The 17,064-nt window shown below is 40.2% G+C and overlaps 1 protein-coding gene across 3 annotated transcripts in view; it reads right to left on the bottom strand.

The window, feature by feature from the left end:
• Positions 1-17,064, bottom strand: part of RAPH1 (Ras association (RalGDS/AF-6) and pleckstrin homology domains 1) — a 184,430-nt gene that overhangs the window by 66,331 nt on the left and 101,035 nt on the right. The window contains exon 1 of one of the 3 annotated variants that reach the window (XM_077181323.1): positions 12,651-13,095. The exons of 1 other annotated variant lie outside the window; for it this stretch is intronic. The gene's annotated coding sequence lies outside the window, so the exon portion shown is untranslated. Of the gene's footprint in view, positions 1-12,650; positions 13,096-17,064 lie in introns of those variants that run through there. One more of the 3 variants, XM_077181322.1, reaches the window with a different exon arrangement.

Below are 17,064 nucleotides of genomic sequence, written 5' to 3'. Positions count from 1 at the left end.
TGGATTTGACACCCAACTGAAAATGCTCTTCTGCATTTAACAGAAATCTTGCAACAGACTTTGAAGGATGATACATAGAAATAGAACAGATAAAGAAGCAATTACCTGGGCAATTTCCCCATAATATTGAAGGAAATCTTAAAAATAATTATATTTTACTAAACTTACAGAAAGCCAAAGGTATGGATCATGCTGTTGTGTTGTCTTTATATTGTTTAACAGAATTCTAGAATCTTAACCTCTGACACAGCAGTATAGCAAAAGCCTGACATAACTGTGACCAGTGAAAAGTTAGTGCAATAACCACTCTTTGAAAGCCTGCCCATGAACAAACATGCACTTGGCAATTTTAGTCAAGCAAGTAGCCAAAACTCGTTATTTAATGGACAGTAGCTAGAACAATCAGCAGCGAATGACTCACCAATGAGGTGCTACTATGCTATAAGTAGCATTTGCTCTGTCAGAGCTGCCAGTGGACTCTCATGCTTATTTAGGAAACTGCCTGGCTGTGGTCCCATGGCAATGCCACTGAGAATGCCTACCAGGAATCCATGCCTGACTGCCAGCACTGTTTCAATGGCACTGTCTCTTTCTATTCAGTGCAACCACTTACGAGCTCTGGAAATGAAACAGCTCAACCACAAGCCAGAGCGTGCCCCACAACATCATTCAAAAAGCAATACCTGTAAAAACCAAATGGGATGCATCCTAAGACCTTGTTTGTTCCTGGTCTCAACTTGCCATCTGATGTCACAACCTTCTCTCAGAAGGAAACCAGTAAAAGAGCAATACATCTGCGGAATCATTCACAGCCTTTGTGATAAGTAGTAAGGTCAATTCTAGCAGCACCTCTTTCCAGCTCTATTATTCCTAACAGTTAAAAAACTCTATTTTAAAAAATTCAATCAAGTCACAGAAACCAAGTTCTCAGCCCCTTTTTCAATTCCTCTGCATAATCTAAGAACTCATCCCAGTTGAGGAGAATACGCACAAAGCACAGGACTAACACAGCTCATAAATCCTATCCAACCTCCCACCGTGTGCATTTTGAGGTGGGGAATACCAAGAAAAAGATCCTGCCCAGTTCTCAGTGGACAGAATATCTCCTGTGGGACAGTTCTAGCCAACAACGTCTAAGTGCATGCATACAAACATAATCCCAAGTGCAGGAAGCAACTGGGCACAGAAAAAAGTCTTTTTCTACCTATCCAGTTTCAAATCAAGAAGTATTTCAGAAGCAAACATTCCAAGATCAATTCCCAAAAAGAGGACAAGAGAGCTACAGAGAATTTTCAAAACTACTCGTTGTTTGCAACTCCACTAAAGAACTGGAAGACTGTATGAAGGGAAAAAAAGATGAATGTAACAAGAGAGCAGAAAAAGTGTGTTTCAAAGATGACAAGGACAGCATTTAATCCATAATATAATGCTTCCTCTGTGGCAGACCTAACTTCCTCTCTTAAAATAATGTCCTGCTCCTCAAGACACTATAAAAGCTCAGCAATACAGAGAGGGCACAAATCAATTTTTTACAGAATGCAAAGTTATGGATATTATTTCAGTGATTATTTTGATCACCTTTAAAAAGTAATATATCAGTTATTTACAAACATACTTTCTAAATACAATCTCTAACGTATATTGGCAGTACAGTGGCAATAAAATATGAAAACTGCATAGTTATCTATCTGCATGCCATTCAATATCAGGCTTCTGCATGCACATCGAATGACAGAAAGATCATCACTATTTGCTACTGTTGAAATACAAGCCTCAAACTAGTTCCACATAGCTACACAAACGATTCTTGATGGACACAGAACCAAACTGCTGCTACTCTCCCCAAGGAAATGTCACCCATTGCATTATGGATGCAAGCAGAACTTCATAAATTATGGCAGAAATATTAAGTAAACTAAGAGTGTCTTTTACTGGACCTTCAATTACCTCACAGAGCAGTGCTCTTCAGTTTAATAGACGATTCCATCACAGTATTACATGTCTCCATAATGAGTCATGTCAGGCAAAATTTTAAGTTTTCTTTTCAAAAAGTGAACTAATTATATAGTATTTTAAATAGTTAACCAGCCACATATTCCAAATTCTACTAAAAAACCAAAACAACTTTATATTGTACTTACCACCATTTCAAACATTGGTTATTACTATACTCCAAAAAGTTCGATACTTCACTACGAGTGTCTTGAAATAAACAGACATAATAAAAGGCAATGATTTATGATGCATAGTATCCAGATACTAAATATTTAGTCATACTGCAAAAATAAGAAAAGCCCTACTTTTGTATATATGTTAGTTCAATATTCCTGTCAATAATACTGCCTGAATCATGCTAAAATACCAAGAGCTCATTGCAATCTGGCAGAAGTAATTTTAGGAATGAAGCAGCAGCTGCTGAATCTATCAGTAGGCTCTGCCTTCTCAACTCCTACTGGTACTTTGTAATATAGTGAAGGCATGCGCAGTTGTAAACTCAAATATTTAACTCCACGCTTCAAGGCAAAAAGAATGCAGACAACATAAGGCCAGCTGCAATTTTTACACTTTCATAAGAGAACAACCAATCTTTTATCTTGTTTTTCAACTCACTCTAAAATAGAAAAAAAAGTATTTAGGCAGCTTTAACTAGAACAATGTACTACACAAGACACATCCATATCTTGTAGCATTTTCTCATGTTTCATCAAATCATGTGTATAGAAATGTTGTTCTCAAATGCTCACGAGTTGTATTATAGAGCATGCCTGATTAACCTTATCTCAGAAAGTTAATAATGAGCATTACCACACCAAAAAAAAAAAAAATTTGGTCTCCTAGTTTCAGGTGATATACATTCTAAACAAAAGGAAGACTATGTACCTTCAGGATTAGAAAAATAATGTAGGTAGAATTCAACGTCAGAAGGAGTTACATTAACATATACAAAATAAAGACACTAGATAAAGTGTTAGGAAGACATTGCTTTAAAGCACATTCTCCTGTTTTGCAAATACAGTTCTATTTTTCTACTGGTTAATGCATCTTTTACACTGAAGTGTAAAAGATGCAAGGCTGGCCCACAGTCACATTATACAGGACAAAATTTACACTGTCATCTTCAAAATTAGAAAGTATACACTTCACAACAATTACTGGAAAACATGACTCATCAGAAGTACTAAATAATGAAGAATAATTTAAAAAGTGAAAGATAATACCATAACTTGCCTTATGTAGGGCACTCAGATCAGTCTTTAGACCATAAAGCAAGCAACAATAGGTTCAATTTAAACTATTTCCATGACAAGGATAGCAAAACAGCATGTACATTAAGTCAAAGTCATTTGCATCAAGTGAATGGTTTTTTCCGTACACTATGTGTATTTTAAATCTAAAGGCTACACAAGGCTAACATACTTTAAAATTATCTGGAAAAATAATAAGCACATAAAATCACTTCCTAAGCTTTCAGGCCTCACAGTCTATCAAAGCTAATGATACCTGTAAATTTATTAACTACCTGATCCTTCAGGAGAATGAAGAATGACACCTCTTTGCAGAAAGAGAGGCACCCAAGTCATTAAAGTTCAAAAATGAAACATCATTGACGTTGAAAGTGCATAGTCTGAAAATACTTTGTTTACTCTGTGCTGGACTTTCAACTTCAGAATACAGGCCAGTCATTCCAGAAATATTCCATTCCAGCTGATAAAAGTTAATCTAAGATTCATTATATTGTAGTAATAACTAATCTCAAGGATTTTTTTTTAAACTTGTTGGTTTTGAGAACTTTCTGAAGTTTTTATGCACATTCAAGCTGAACAGATATAAACGGTATCAAAATAGAAAGTTTCATTCTAATTACACTAATTACAAGGACAGTGCTTTTGGAGGTTTGCTTTCTCTTTTATTTTCAACTAGAACATCTCTGATTTTCACTAACTGGGATAGGAAGCACAAAAGGTTAAGCTGAATGCTGCACTATCAACTGAATAGCTGTTGACAGAGCACTCTTCATAAAGACAGTATATGTCTCATTTTAACAACTGTGATGTGGCTAGGTGGTTCCTCTTGAAAATTTCACTCATTTCCCTGTTTCTATTTTCTGCTCTGCAAGCTGCCAGAAACGAAAAAACACTCTCACTTTTCTATGGGACCCTTCTCCTTCCATGCAATTGCTGAAAATGAGACTTCTCAATTTTGCTGTGCTTCTTAGAAAGTATCTCAGAGGTCTCTAATCCAGAACTAAACATTTCTTCATAATTCTTTCCTTCTACAATAGGCAATAATTTATTTGTGGCAGTCACATCAATCTAACAGCCATTCAGTTCCAGAGAACAGATCATGCCACTAAGTTACTTATTAATAGACACAACAGAGTAGAGGTGAAAGAAAAAGTGATCTTCTCTTACCCAGCTTCAGTAGAACTGTTCTCCTGACCTGTGACATGCTCAGGGATGGATAAAGTTTCAGCCAGTATTATTGCTTTGGAAGGTTACTAGTGACTGAAAACTACTGACTTCCCTCCTCCACCCCTAAATGAAATGCCTCCATTTAATAGATAGAAGAACTATCTATTAGAAGACACAAATGCTACTGACTAAACTCCAGAGTACCAGGAAGGTGCACTGATACACACAACTTGCAGAATGCTTCACCAGGAACACAGCGTGCAACCACCCATGTTTCTGTCAAAGCCACTCAGCTTTACATGTTCAAGTAAAAGGTCATGCTCTTGAGTCATGCATTAAAGATCTAAGTGACAACTTCCTTTGAGAACAGAGATTTGTATGGCATTTTTACTTACAGGCTTAGAACAACCTAATGAGATTTTTCACGATGGGGAGATTTTTTTAAATGCACTATAAACCACTAAGTCTTTAGTCACCTCTGAAGGAGAATGATTACTGACACCTTGGAAATCCAAACTTGCATTGGTGTATTGAAACAAATTCTAACAATGATTAACTCGATTTTAAGTGGCGAAACAAGTTCACAGTGATCCTTCCAGCAAGGAGCAGAGCAAGAAACAAAATTAGTAAGGTAAGGACAAGTAGGTGTTTAGCATGTTTGGGGATTTTGTGTGTGTTTTTCTTACATCTAGTCTCCAGTGATCTTTACATATACAAAATCAACTCAAGCATAGTTTAGTGGTGGACTTGGCAGTACTAAGTTATTGGTTGGACTTGATCTTAAAGGTCTTTTCCAACCTAAACGATTCTATAAATAAAGACAGCTTGGAATGCTTGGCTTCTGGCATAGAATCAAAAATCCTATGCAAGATGCCTCATCACTACACAGGCATGAGCCAGGCAAGTCAGGATGAAATCAAGAACCATACACGAGTGGGAAACTGCTGAGGAACAGCCAACAGTGCAATACCAAAGACTGAGGCTTAAAGTCCAGACACAATCCACAAGTATTGTACCTCCCACAAAACAACTGGGAGAAATCTCCCTGGGCAGCAAACACTGTCCTTGCTTCTGCAGGAATCTAGAGTAGGTACTGCATTTATTACAATGTTCTTGTAGACACAGATTCTCAAAGTTAACACAGTCTAAGAACTTCAGATCTTATCTTTATGTACTCTCTGGCAACAATATGAGAAAACCTGAGGGAACACTGTCATAGTCATAATGAAAAGGTTTCACATTTGTTAGAGTACTTCTCTTCTTACCTAATTCAATACTTCTTGTTCTAAATTATAAAAGAGTAGCAAGCAATGAGCTCAGACAAAAGTAGAAAAAAATCCCATGGGATTAAAATTAAGACAATTAGTATGCAAGCAGAGTATTTCTGCAAAAGCTAATAAGCTTCCCATGCCAATTTCACCTCTGGAAGATCATCATTAGGCTGCAAAAATCAGTCTTCTTCCTAAGACGCTTGAAAGCATGCTGAAAACTTGCTATTTTCAATACTGAGCTAGAACCCATCCCAGTTTTGTAAAGCAGCTCATCTTAATAAGTATAGATAACATTAGTCATCTAGATATGAAAATGAAATTATTTACAAAATCATGAGGCAAAGTATTTCCTACAACAAATTCTGAAAGCCTTGACAGATGCCTTTTCATATTCGTAAGATGCAAAGAGCAACCTGGAAAGGTGTTTTTCCTTCTTTTTAAAAAATTACTTTACATCCCAGAAGTAAAATAACCCAGAATTCTGCAAAACAATATATAATCAGGATCTAGGAAGATGTATAGAAGGGTGTAGCTTCTCTTCTTTCAGCAGCTCCCAACACATCACCTCTTCAATTTTATCATTTTGGCACGCTGTGGATTATGCTGTTAACTGGATCACAGAATTTACATGGATTTAATATTGCCCATCTCTGGCTTTTTTATGAGTATTTTTAATGCACAATAGGTTAGTGATCTCTAAAGCTACCGAAGGATAATTCTGTCAAGAAAAGTGTAAGGAGGGAAAAGGTCTCTGGGCTCCACTGCTCTTCTCCTCTTACTAATCTCTTTAAGGGACCTACAAGAAAGGAAAAAAAAGCCCACCGAGTGAAACATACAGTTCTTGAGACTGGGCCAGCTGTGTCAGAGATGAAAACAGGGACTATTCCAGGCTTAGCAAATGCATCTGTACAGAGATTAATGACCTGAACAAGTATATATACAGCACATGGGGAACTTAATTTCTTTCAAAGAACCTGCACATTTGTTTGGCTAATGCTAGCTTCTACAGCAACTCCAAGCCTGTAACGACATCACATCTTTTCAATACTGCTGTACCACAAGGATCAATTCAGCAACTTCAGATAAACATAAGAATACCTCTCCAAATCTACAGGACCTTTGACAGAGAGAAAAATCTGTCAAACATAGTTTCAATATACTTTCCCAGTGATTAAACCAATCAAATCAGCATTTTAGAGAGAATATTTTACCATAACAATCAATGGAACTATTTAAAAGAAATCCAGACATCAAAAAAGCACTAGGCTTTTTTCATCACTGATTGAAACAATACAATTGAGCAAAACCATCTTAGCATAATGTCTAAATTGCAAGAAGAATAAAATTCTACATACACAAAAAAAGCCATATTATGAATTCTATGTTGTAAAGTTAGCATTTTTCACATTATGCAATGATTTATTCAACATTTACTGTTGCACTTAGCAGGCAATTTAATTACATATATTGAAAGGATTTAACTGTAAAGAGGATATCAGAGCAAGAATTCAACCATTTGAGATGGGACTATTTTATCATCAATGCTTGATACATACTCATTATTTGCACTTCTAACACTATTCAATGATACAGCCTTTAAAATACAATTTTACAAGCAGGTAATGGACATTTGCCAATTACAGTTTTAGTAAGGTTCACAATTAAGTCTTTTGGACACTTCCAAAAACATTTTTTCCTTTCAGCATGACCAACTGGATTTCAGAAAATGAAGTGTAAGTTTGTGCAGAATAATCCTTGACAAGTTTACAGTACTTCCTCAAATAATCAGCAGAATTTTTCACAAGTCACTGGTACACAACTGCTCAATAGCAGAAGACACTACTAGCTCAAAAATAGCTTTAAATGGGGGAGCAATTTTACCAGGCATCTATAACCAAGTTCACACGCTAAGACCATGATGACAGAATAAACTACCTTTTCTGTGCTACAGATGGCTGTTCTTAAAGCAGAAAAGTGGGAACATAACAACAGAATTTGCATTGAGATTAAATCAACCCATGTATCAAGCAACAAGCTCTACTTGGAGCTTTGGGAGTAAACTGTTGCTTCCTACTGAAGAGCCAAGAAGGCAATGATTAAAGTAACTACGAGTAACTTACTGCACATGTTAACTGTAAGCACATCACAGTTTCACTCTTTTAAAATTTACTTTAACCAGGACAAAAAGACACGAGGAATACCACAAGTCCTACCAACTCTGAACTGCTGCTAAGTCTCTGGGAAAAGGGAAGGACAATGAGACAATCACAGCACTGGCAGCAGCCAAGCACCCTGTGCCAGCAGTAGGCAGTGGACTTCAGCTCTCACTGTCATATGAACAAAGGTTTCTGCCAGGCCCCCAACAACTGCTCCTGAAACTTTCTGAAAGGTGAAGTTTTCAGAGAGGATAAAGGATGCCAATGAGCTTCCCTCCAGCCCTTCTCCATATGTGTGTTTTAGACAGCATACTTTTCAAATCAGATCTACATTTGAGAAAAATGATCAGATTCTATACTTCCCCAAGACTTTTCTACATGAAAGTCCAATACTGACACAAGTAATAAAACTTAGCAGTCACAAAACTGGAAAGTGATGTCACCTCTTGCTCCTATTTCTTTCTAATCCTGATCTGCTAGAAATCAGCTATTCTGTTGTAATAAACAGTGGAAAAGAGTGAGGTGTTTGTATATGAACACAACTTGGCATTCTAAACACTTGACAGTACCCTCACACTGTACATGACCATTTCAGCAGATGTCAAATACAATAATTAGAACAACACAATGATAACATTGCAATAAGGGATGATAATTCAGATAATTTTCACAGAAGGTAAGAACAATCTACATGCAGTTTACCATTTATGCTATGCAAGATCAGTGCAATTTTACCAGCAACCTAAGTTCTTGAACACTATAATATTTACTTAAGTAAATAAAACAGTTTTACTACTGTGGATAGTAATTCCCTCACCAGACTCCCTGTAATATTTCCGTATAAGAACTTTCACCTTACACACTGGTGTCTTGAAAAGACCAGAGGCAAGGAAGATTCAACCACCTTTTTAATAACATTTATTAAAATTATTTTGACGGATTTTTGAGACTAGAAATTCAGTAATGGGGTAAAAATTATGTTCTGTGACTATTTTTGTACCATCCCTTGAATTCCTTCCCCACCTGCAGGCCTCCCTCCCCCACACCCCCTAAAATCCAACTAATTAAGATATAGGATGGCAACAAATTATTTTCCTAATATTTAACATCAGGACAATTTCAAATCCTTATGTACATCATCCTCCTCCGTACAATACAAGTACAGAGGTAGCCTGCAGGCCAAGACATTTCAAGAGCTCTTCACTAACAGATGGATTTTAAACAACAAGTTCAACAAACAATCTATTTAACATCTTACACGAAACACTTCTGCTAAAGCTGGACATAGAAAATAACTAAAAGTCCTACTTGGAACAAAGCAGAGAAGTGATTTTAATTCACTAAAATGTCAGAAAATATCAGTCAATATATCTGGATCAAGTAGCATAGTAGCATACAAATATTCTACAGATACTTTTCTTAGTCTTTATACAATTTTTCTATATGAAGGATTAGAAGGAACCTCTATCATTAATGAATTTCAGTTCTTTCTCACAGGGACTCATTTGTTTAATTGGGTAATTATTTCTAATTTCTAGTATTAACATATAAAAACTAATATACCATTTTCAATGGACACTTTCTTAAAGCGATGATAACACTTGGGAGATTAACAAGAGAAATTTAAATCCCTTGCTAATCTGAAGAACAAGTATAAAGGGCAATTATAGTGCAAGTTTCCTTACTGGCATTACCTAACCCAGCAGACATTCCTAAAGGTAGAAAACATTCCGTGCGTGTGCTCACTCAAAATCTGTGACTGCCAATTATCCAACGTATTTTTTGAATTCTTAAGAGGACTTACTCAATATGTCAACTGTTGTTTCATAAATTACATTTTTTGAAACAAAATTAACACTCCACATAGAAACAGGTAAAACCTGACTACTCAGCAGTGTGGTGTCATTTCAATGTATTATTAACTCTTAGCAATAAAACAGATCTGGATTGCATCTTTTTATAAGGCTTGTTTATCTGACATTGCCTGATTCTGCTGTAAACCAACACATTTTCTTCCAGCAATTGCAGAGAAAGAGTGTGAAACTTGGCAAAATGGCTTATTGTTGGGGTCAGAAACAGAAACTGGACATTTCTGGCTTTGGTAAGTGTTTGTAACAAATTCTAGATTTAATCAGGAGGATCCTCAGTGTGAACAAATATTAATGGAAAGTTGTGAAGTACATTATTTCAGTTCTACCTGAAAATTCCATAATAAAACTATTGTTTAATATAACAGAAAAGGCAGAGTGTGATTATTTTGCAACCTTTGGCTTTATTTGTAACACGAGTGATTTGAAGTCCTTTTCTATTAAGAAGGTGATGTAAATTACTTAATGGCTGCAATCTTCAGTACCATTCTTCCTAGTATTTACCTAACTGGCTTAGTCACTCAGATTTAACTCTGTCCCAGTTTGATAGGTTTTTACTTCCCTCTCCAGCGGCTGAAAAACATTTGAAGAAGGAAGGCAAGTATGGCCAGTAAAGATGAGACTAACGCAGGATAAAGATCTACAATTTAAAGCACAAAGAATTAACTGTTTCTAGCTAGAAAAGCCAGTTGATTCTATTGAAAACCTTAATGCTGAAGGAATAGACAAAGGACCAAATTCAAATAAAGAAGCAACTGCTAAAGAAGATTCGTGGTTTGGGGGAAACAAGGCAATACCCATATATTCCGATAGCCAGAACTCTGAGACACCCTTTGGAAAAACAATGCCTCTTAAAACCAGCCTCAGAGAACCATTACCTACCAAGGGCATCGCAGCAGTTCCACACAATACTTTAAACCAACAAGTGTTCTCTGTACCCAGGCTTACTTCACTAAGAAAGGAACAGACTCCAACACACAGAAAGCTGCAAACAGTTTATGTCAATACACTACTCCATTGTAAAAAAAACGACTTTAAATTCAAACCTGAAGGCAGTAGTCTCAAGATACTATGCAAGGAAGGCAGATTGAAGATTATATAACATTTGTCAGTGTTCTCTTTCACATTATTTTTGTACCCTTTCAAGAAATTAATAGCCAGTGCACTGCATTGCTTTCCTTAACTGTGGTTTATCTCTTACTAATACTTTTCTCACTGTCACCACATGCTGAGTCAGAGAATCAGTGGTAGAAGGATGCCTCATTGCACATCATCTGAGCATAAAAATCAAGCCATTTTAAGGAAATATCTATCTGAAAATGAAAACTGTACAAGGGCAATAAATAAATTCCTTGGTGCCACTTACCTTTCTGGTGTATGAAAACAAAAATCTTCTGTAACACGGATTTTTGTACGGTACTTCGAGTATCATCCAGTGATACGAAAAATCACAGACCAACTTAGGTGCAGAAAACCAGTTCTGTGTTCCACTATCCACCACACCCACCAAGAATGATATCAGTGTACTAAGTATGGATATGTTTAGATCTTTATAGATCTTATGTGGAAAGTATTCCCTAGATTATGACCAAGACTTTTGTTCTTCAAGATGATTTATCAAGTATTTTTACCATTCCTCTGTTATAACAGGATACTTCTCAGCAGAGAAAAGCTGATTAAAGACAATAAAACTGGAAGATTTGTTGTTCTAGACATATTGTTTCAATAAACATCTAGAATTAAGCAATTGATTCTTCTTCTCTAAGGTATTTAACAAACTAATGTATCCATGTCTGAAGGCCACTAGGCGGAACAGACAAAAAGAGACAATTTGTTCAAAACGGAGTGGGTGTGATTCTACAGTCTCACAAAACATCCACCCATCACATGAATGGTAATATAAAGATACTAGCCAAATGGAGTGTACCTGTAATCCACCAGTAAAAAATAAATTGTACTACACAGGCTGCTGTTCATCTCCTCCTAAACACCTATAGCCCAGTAAAAATATCAAGTACTAGTAAAAATTACAAAATCCAGTGTTCAAACACGCAGGCAATTGTTTTCTGCCCTACAAGATAACAAATCCAAAAGAAACAAAATCTTCCAAAATATACAGGTAAGTCAGTGGCTTCTTAAGATAACCAGCATTAGTGCAGGAGAAAAATAAGTATAGCCATATGAATTTTACAAGGTCATGTGACACTCGTGTATATAGACACTCCTCCTTTCCCTTCCACCATCAATGATTTTCCCCATGCAGAAAAAATAATATACCACACTCCCAGTTTCATTAAAACCAACGCAGGCATCAAGCTTGCTTGTGAGGCTCTTTGCAAACCAGTCTGCCTTCTGTAGGTCGTATGGCTAAAAAGCTTAACAGGTTTCAGGTGTTGGGTTTTTAATAGGTTTGGTGTTGGGTTTTTAATAGGTTTGGTGTTGGGTTTTTAACCCACCATTCCTTCCTGCAGCAGGAACGAGGATTTGCGCGTTTTGTTCCGCGGGTGGCAGCGCGCGCCTCGGCGATGCCTGCGCCGGAGACCCGACTGCCTGCGGCTGCACAGGGCGGAGACTCACCCAAGCTGACATTGTCTGGATGCCACACACTACATCCCTCGCGCATCCCCGGCTGACTTCCCAGCCTCTCCCGAGGCATGCCTCATTCGGGGAAAACCCGGGGGGCACACACATACCAGAATCCTCCACCAGTCATCAGAGCCTCTCTAGAAAAACACACCCGATGGTGCCTGGGGCGTGGAGGGGCGCAGGGCACAGGCGCGGGCCGGTAAACGCGCGCCCCTCCCGCACCCTTCGCTCCGGTGCTCCCGCCCAACCCCGGCGGTGGCTCGGGGGCCGAGGGGACGCGGCAGGAAACGCCGCCCGTCGGCTCTGCCACCGCCGCCCCTCAGAAAAGAGGGAAACGAAGGCGTCTCCGCCACTTACCTCGCCCCGGCTCCGGGGGAGCCCCGGCGGGCAGCGGCGACGCCCCACAGAACAGAGGGGCGAGGCGCCTGGTTCGCTCCTGCTCTCTGCCGGCGGCGGCACCCCGGTCCGCTCCGCCTGCAGACCCCCTCGGCGGCGGCGGCTGCTGCTGCTCCTCCTGCCTCCACTAATGGTGGCCACCGATACCGGTTCCTTTCGCCGCTCCCTTCCTTTCCCGTTCCTTGTTTCCGTCGAGCGCGGAACCGCCTCCGCCCGGCGGCCGAGGGAGGCGCGTCCCTGCCCAGCAGCGGAGACGCCGCTCCCCGCACGCCGCTGCCGCCCCAGCACCGCCACCGCTCCAGGCTCCCCCCGCCGCTCACTTCCGGCGCGCGGGCCGCGCCTCGCCCCGCCCTGCCGGGACCGGCGCCAGCCACGGGGGGCGGCGACGGACCCGCAGCGCCGGAGCGGCCGTTGGGCGCGCGAGCGGCCGTTGGGCACGCGGGGGACGGTTGGGCGCGCGAGCGGCCGTTGGGCGCGCGGGGGACGGTTGGGCGCGCGGGGGGCCGTTGGGCGCGCGAGGGGCGGCTGGCGCGCGCGGAGCCGTTCGATCCTCGCGGAGCCGATCCCTGCGGTGCCGATCCCCACGGGGCCCATCGATCCCTGCGGTGCCGGTCGATCCCCGCGGTGCCATTGCTCGCTGAGCGGGTCTGCCCGCGCTGGGCGGTGGCCGGCGCGCTCTCGGCGGGCGCTGCCCGCGCTCCGGGCAGCTTGGGGCTGCGGTTCCGTCCGCAGGTAAAGGAGCTGCGGGACGTTCCCTGTTCCGATCACCGAAGGTCTCTGTTGTCAGCAAATTACCAAATCCTACCGAAATCCTCGGTCTTGTGTCCCGCTGACCCTGGGCCAGCCGCGGACCGCGCGCCTCGGCTACGCTCTGGCCCGGCGGAGAGTTTGCCTCCGTTTCTCATCCTACCACAGCTTCACCATGATAAAAATCACCATTTTTAAAATTAGTTACAAAATGGGATAAACGCATTGCTTGCTGCTGCAGGTAGTGCTGTAGGAGGGGAGGTTCGCTTAAACACAGTTTATTGCCTTGGGGCTCCAAGCTACAGAGCAGAAGAGGCGATATGCACTCTGCCTTCCGCCGGGAACGCGCTTCTCCCCTGTGCTACCACCGCTGTCTGTTGTGACAGGGCACAGGCGTGTTTTACATCAGCCTTTATCTGTCAGTATTTGACAGGCACAAAACTTCAGTCAAAGTACAGTATTTTCCATAAATGTGAGCAATTATGCAAAATGGCGCTTGTTGTTCTACTACTGTAAGTACTAACAATGAGATTACAAGCTAGGTCAACAGCCACATGAAGATCTGTTTAAAATACAAGCTAGTACATGGAGAAAATTATTTTCATGTGTACATACAAATAAGTAATTTGAAAAAAGAAAGTTCACCCATTTAATTCTAACATCTAAAATCTTTGCTATATAAATTCACCTTAACAAGTAATCACTTAAAAATTCTGGACAACATAATAAAATGTTGCGAATTAACAACATCCCAGACAAGTTAAGATCAAAGTTATGGATGCAGAAATATATAAATTATCAATATGGAGTAAAAATACATGCGTTCATCACCAAGAGACTACAGTAGTCATCTGGAGTTGCAAATAAAATATTTTTAATCCAACTGTTCCAAATTCTAGACTGCTACTGATGCATTGCTTCATGGTGTGTGAAGTTCCACAATTAAGAGGTGTCTGGGATCACATTATTTAATAAAAGTGGTAAGTTTTCAGTGCTGTTCTGCACTTGCTGCATATCAGCAGTGAGAGTGAGCTGGCAGAGCCTATGTATCTGATGTTATCAGCAGGTTAAACTTCGTCTGGAGTTTGTATTAATCCCACCACACTTTCCTACTGATCCTTCGTGACCCTGAAGGGATTAGAATGACAACACCTCCCCCAGAAGCAGGTTTGAGATGGCCAGAGGAAGCACGGGGAGTGCATGGGCAATGCAAGGAGCAGCTTGGGCGTGCCATGGCCAGGTTCCTTATGGCAGCTCTGTGGCAGCTGACCCAGAACAGAAGCGCTGCCAAAACTCATGTTCTGCACCACTGCAGCTCAGGAACTGCACAGCCATGGAGTGTGCAAACCTTCATACCCTCAGCTATGAAATTCTCTCAAAAGCAAAAGGAGGCTGCAGACTACTGCAAACTCTGCTTTTGGCATGTGGAAATATTATTCCCTTATATCAAACTTGCTAAGTAGTCCCTGAGCCTGAGCAGACAATAGACAGCAGAGTTGATTTAATGCAGGGTAGAGGTCAGAGCTAGACCATTTGAAGCTTGAGAACCAGATTGGGTCTGTGTGCATCCTATAGAACCACTATCCAACTACAGACCTAAGTTACTAATGTAAAATCATCCCCCAGGCCAAGGAAAGAATGCATACCTGCAGCAGATGTTGGGTAAGGTGTTCAAAGCAGTACAGGAAATTTTGTCATCTGCCAATGAAATTAACAGGTAATGGATTAAAAAAAAATAAGTGAAACCTTTTGAGAAGGTTAAAATGTTGGTTTAAATGTATATCTGTATTGAGATAAAAAAGGATAAAATTGGTAATTTTTTTAATCAGGGCAATAATTCCGTGGCTACTGACCCTTTCTTCTTCCAAATGCTGCCTATCAATCTCAATTTTACTTATAGCTGAGCACTGTTTGCAGCTGAGCTTAATTTTGAATCCTTCAAGGGTTTAATTTAATGTATTTAAATAATCCTGAATAAGAAAACATAAATAAGCAAAGGTTACATAGGCTTCTGGATCATTAGACAGTTGGGAGAATTTCCATGAAGGACACACCAAGCAAGGGCTGGAAATATGAGAGTTCAAAATTAACAAAAACCTCTCATCTTGATTGCTCTGTTGGACCTAAGAAAACTCAATGGCTTGTGCAGTAGAAATTTGATATTTTGGTGAAGACCTGCCGGATCTGACCTAGACTGTCAATCAAAACTATATGTGTGTGCATGTACAGGTACATCTAAATGTCCATGCATGTCCATCATGGAACCTAGAGCACCCGTGGTGCCTGCCAGCTCTAGCAAGGAGAAGAGCAGTCTGACTCTTTTCACCTGCTTCTTTATGAATTTCTTTTGCCAGCTACCAGGCTCAAGGCACAAAATCCTTAAATAGCCTTTCCTGTTCATCAATAGCTTGCTCAATCTATACTGTATCTATTGCTGCTCCCCTAGCTATAATGGCATTTCCAAATGGGAATTCTGACAAAGTATTACAGTATTTCTTAGTAACAGGTATAGCACCCATAGCCATTAACATCAATAATTCAGTTCATCCAGACTTACGTTAAAAATGTCTTCTCTCAGATCTTATCTACTGTCCATAAACAAGGATGTCTTGAAGGGGTTCTGACATTGCAGCAACTGGTATGATGACAGCAGTAGTCTGTAATAGGAATGCAGACTTGGACAGGAGCTTCTGGGGTTTCAAGCCAGCCAGCTTGAAACCCCAGATACATAATACATTGTAGAAACTCCTCATGTTCTAGGTTAAGGCCACTAAGCTTCCTCAGGGCTACTGTTTGGTGGGAAGGCTGCTGCTATTTGCAGGGAGGAAAAGGTTCAGAGGAGCACCAGCACAAACACTGGAATGAAAATACCATTTTCTGGACTCATTTAATCAGTGTAAATAAGAAAAAATCTTGACTAATTCCAGCTGAAGTACTCCTGAATTACAGTGGGATGACAGCTCTGAATCCAAAGCATAGAATGTCTGTGGATGAAAATATAACCACTCTTTTCTTTATGCACTTTCCCTTCATTCCACCACTAAGAACCAGAGAAGCATTCATTGTCTTTCTCAGGTGATGAGAGAATTAGCTACTTCCTTAGAGCCAGAAAGGAAACCTTGTTCATAGCCAAGGTCTGAATCCTGCTCTCATCAATGCCAAATCAGTCCCTTGCTTGGGAGGAGACTTCAGACTTACTATTGATACTCTTTTCATGGAAATGTCAGCATTGCAGACTAGCAAATAATCTATCTTTAGCATTCATTATCATTATCAGTCTTTTTAATGAAGACCACCCCATCACACATCTCAATAAATCAGCATGGCCAACACATGCCAAAAAACCATTTCTTGTCGACCCTCAAAGCAATCAGCTTATGCTGCTGAAGCAGGAAGCTTGTTTGTCCCCTGCATTGTTGTAATCTGGTGCATACAGCTGCAAATGTTGTCTTTGCTCGCAAAGCCTCTTAAATCCCTTTTTTAATTCTAAAGTCTTTGCCTTGATGACTGCCCATGACAATTGGATTCCATAGACAGAAAATATATTGTGTGAAATCATATTGAAAACGTGTTCTGGAAGATTTTTCTCTATGAATTGGGGCATAGAGGCTGCAATTAGCTGACTTCA

Source organism: Agelaius phoeniceus, chromosome 7 (genome assembly GCF_051311805.1).
Source record: "Agelaius phoeniceus isolate bAgePho1 chromosome 7, bAgePho1.hap1, whole genome shotgun sequence".
Classification (NCBI taxonomy): domain Eukaryota; kingdom Metazoa; phylum Chordata; class Aves; order Passeriformes; family Icteridae; genus Agelaius; species Agelaius phoeniceus.
This window is presented reverse-complemented; position numbering and strand designations above follow the sequence as displayed.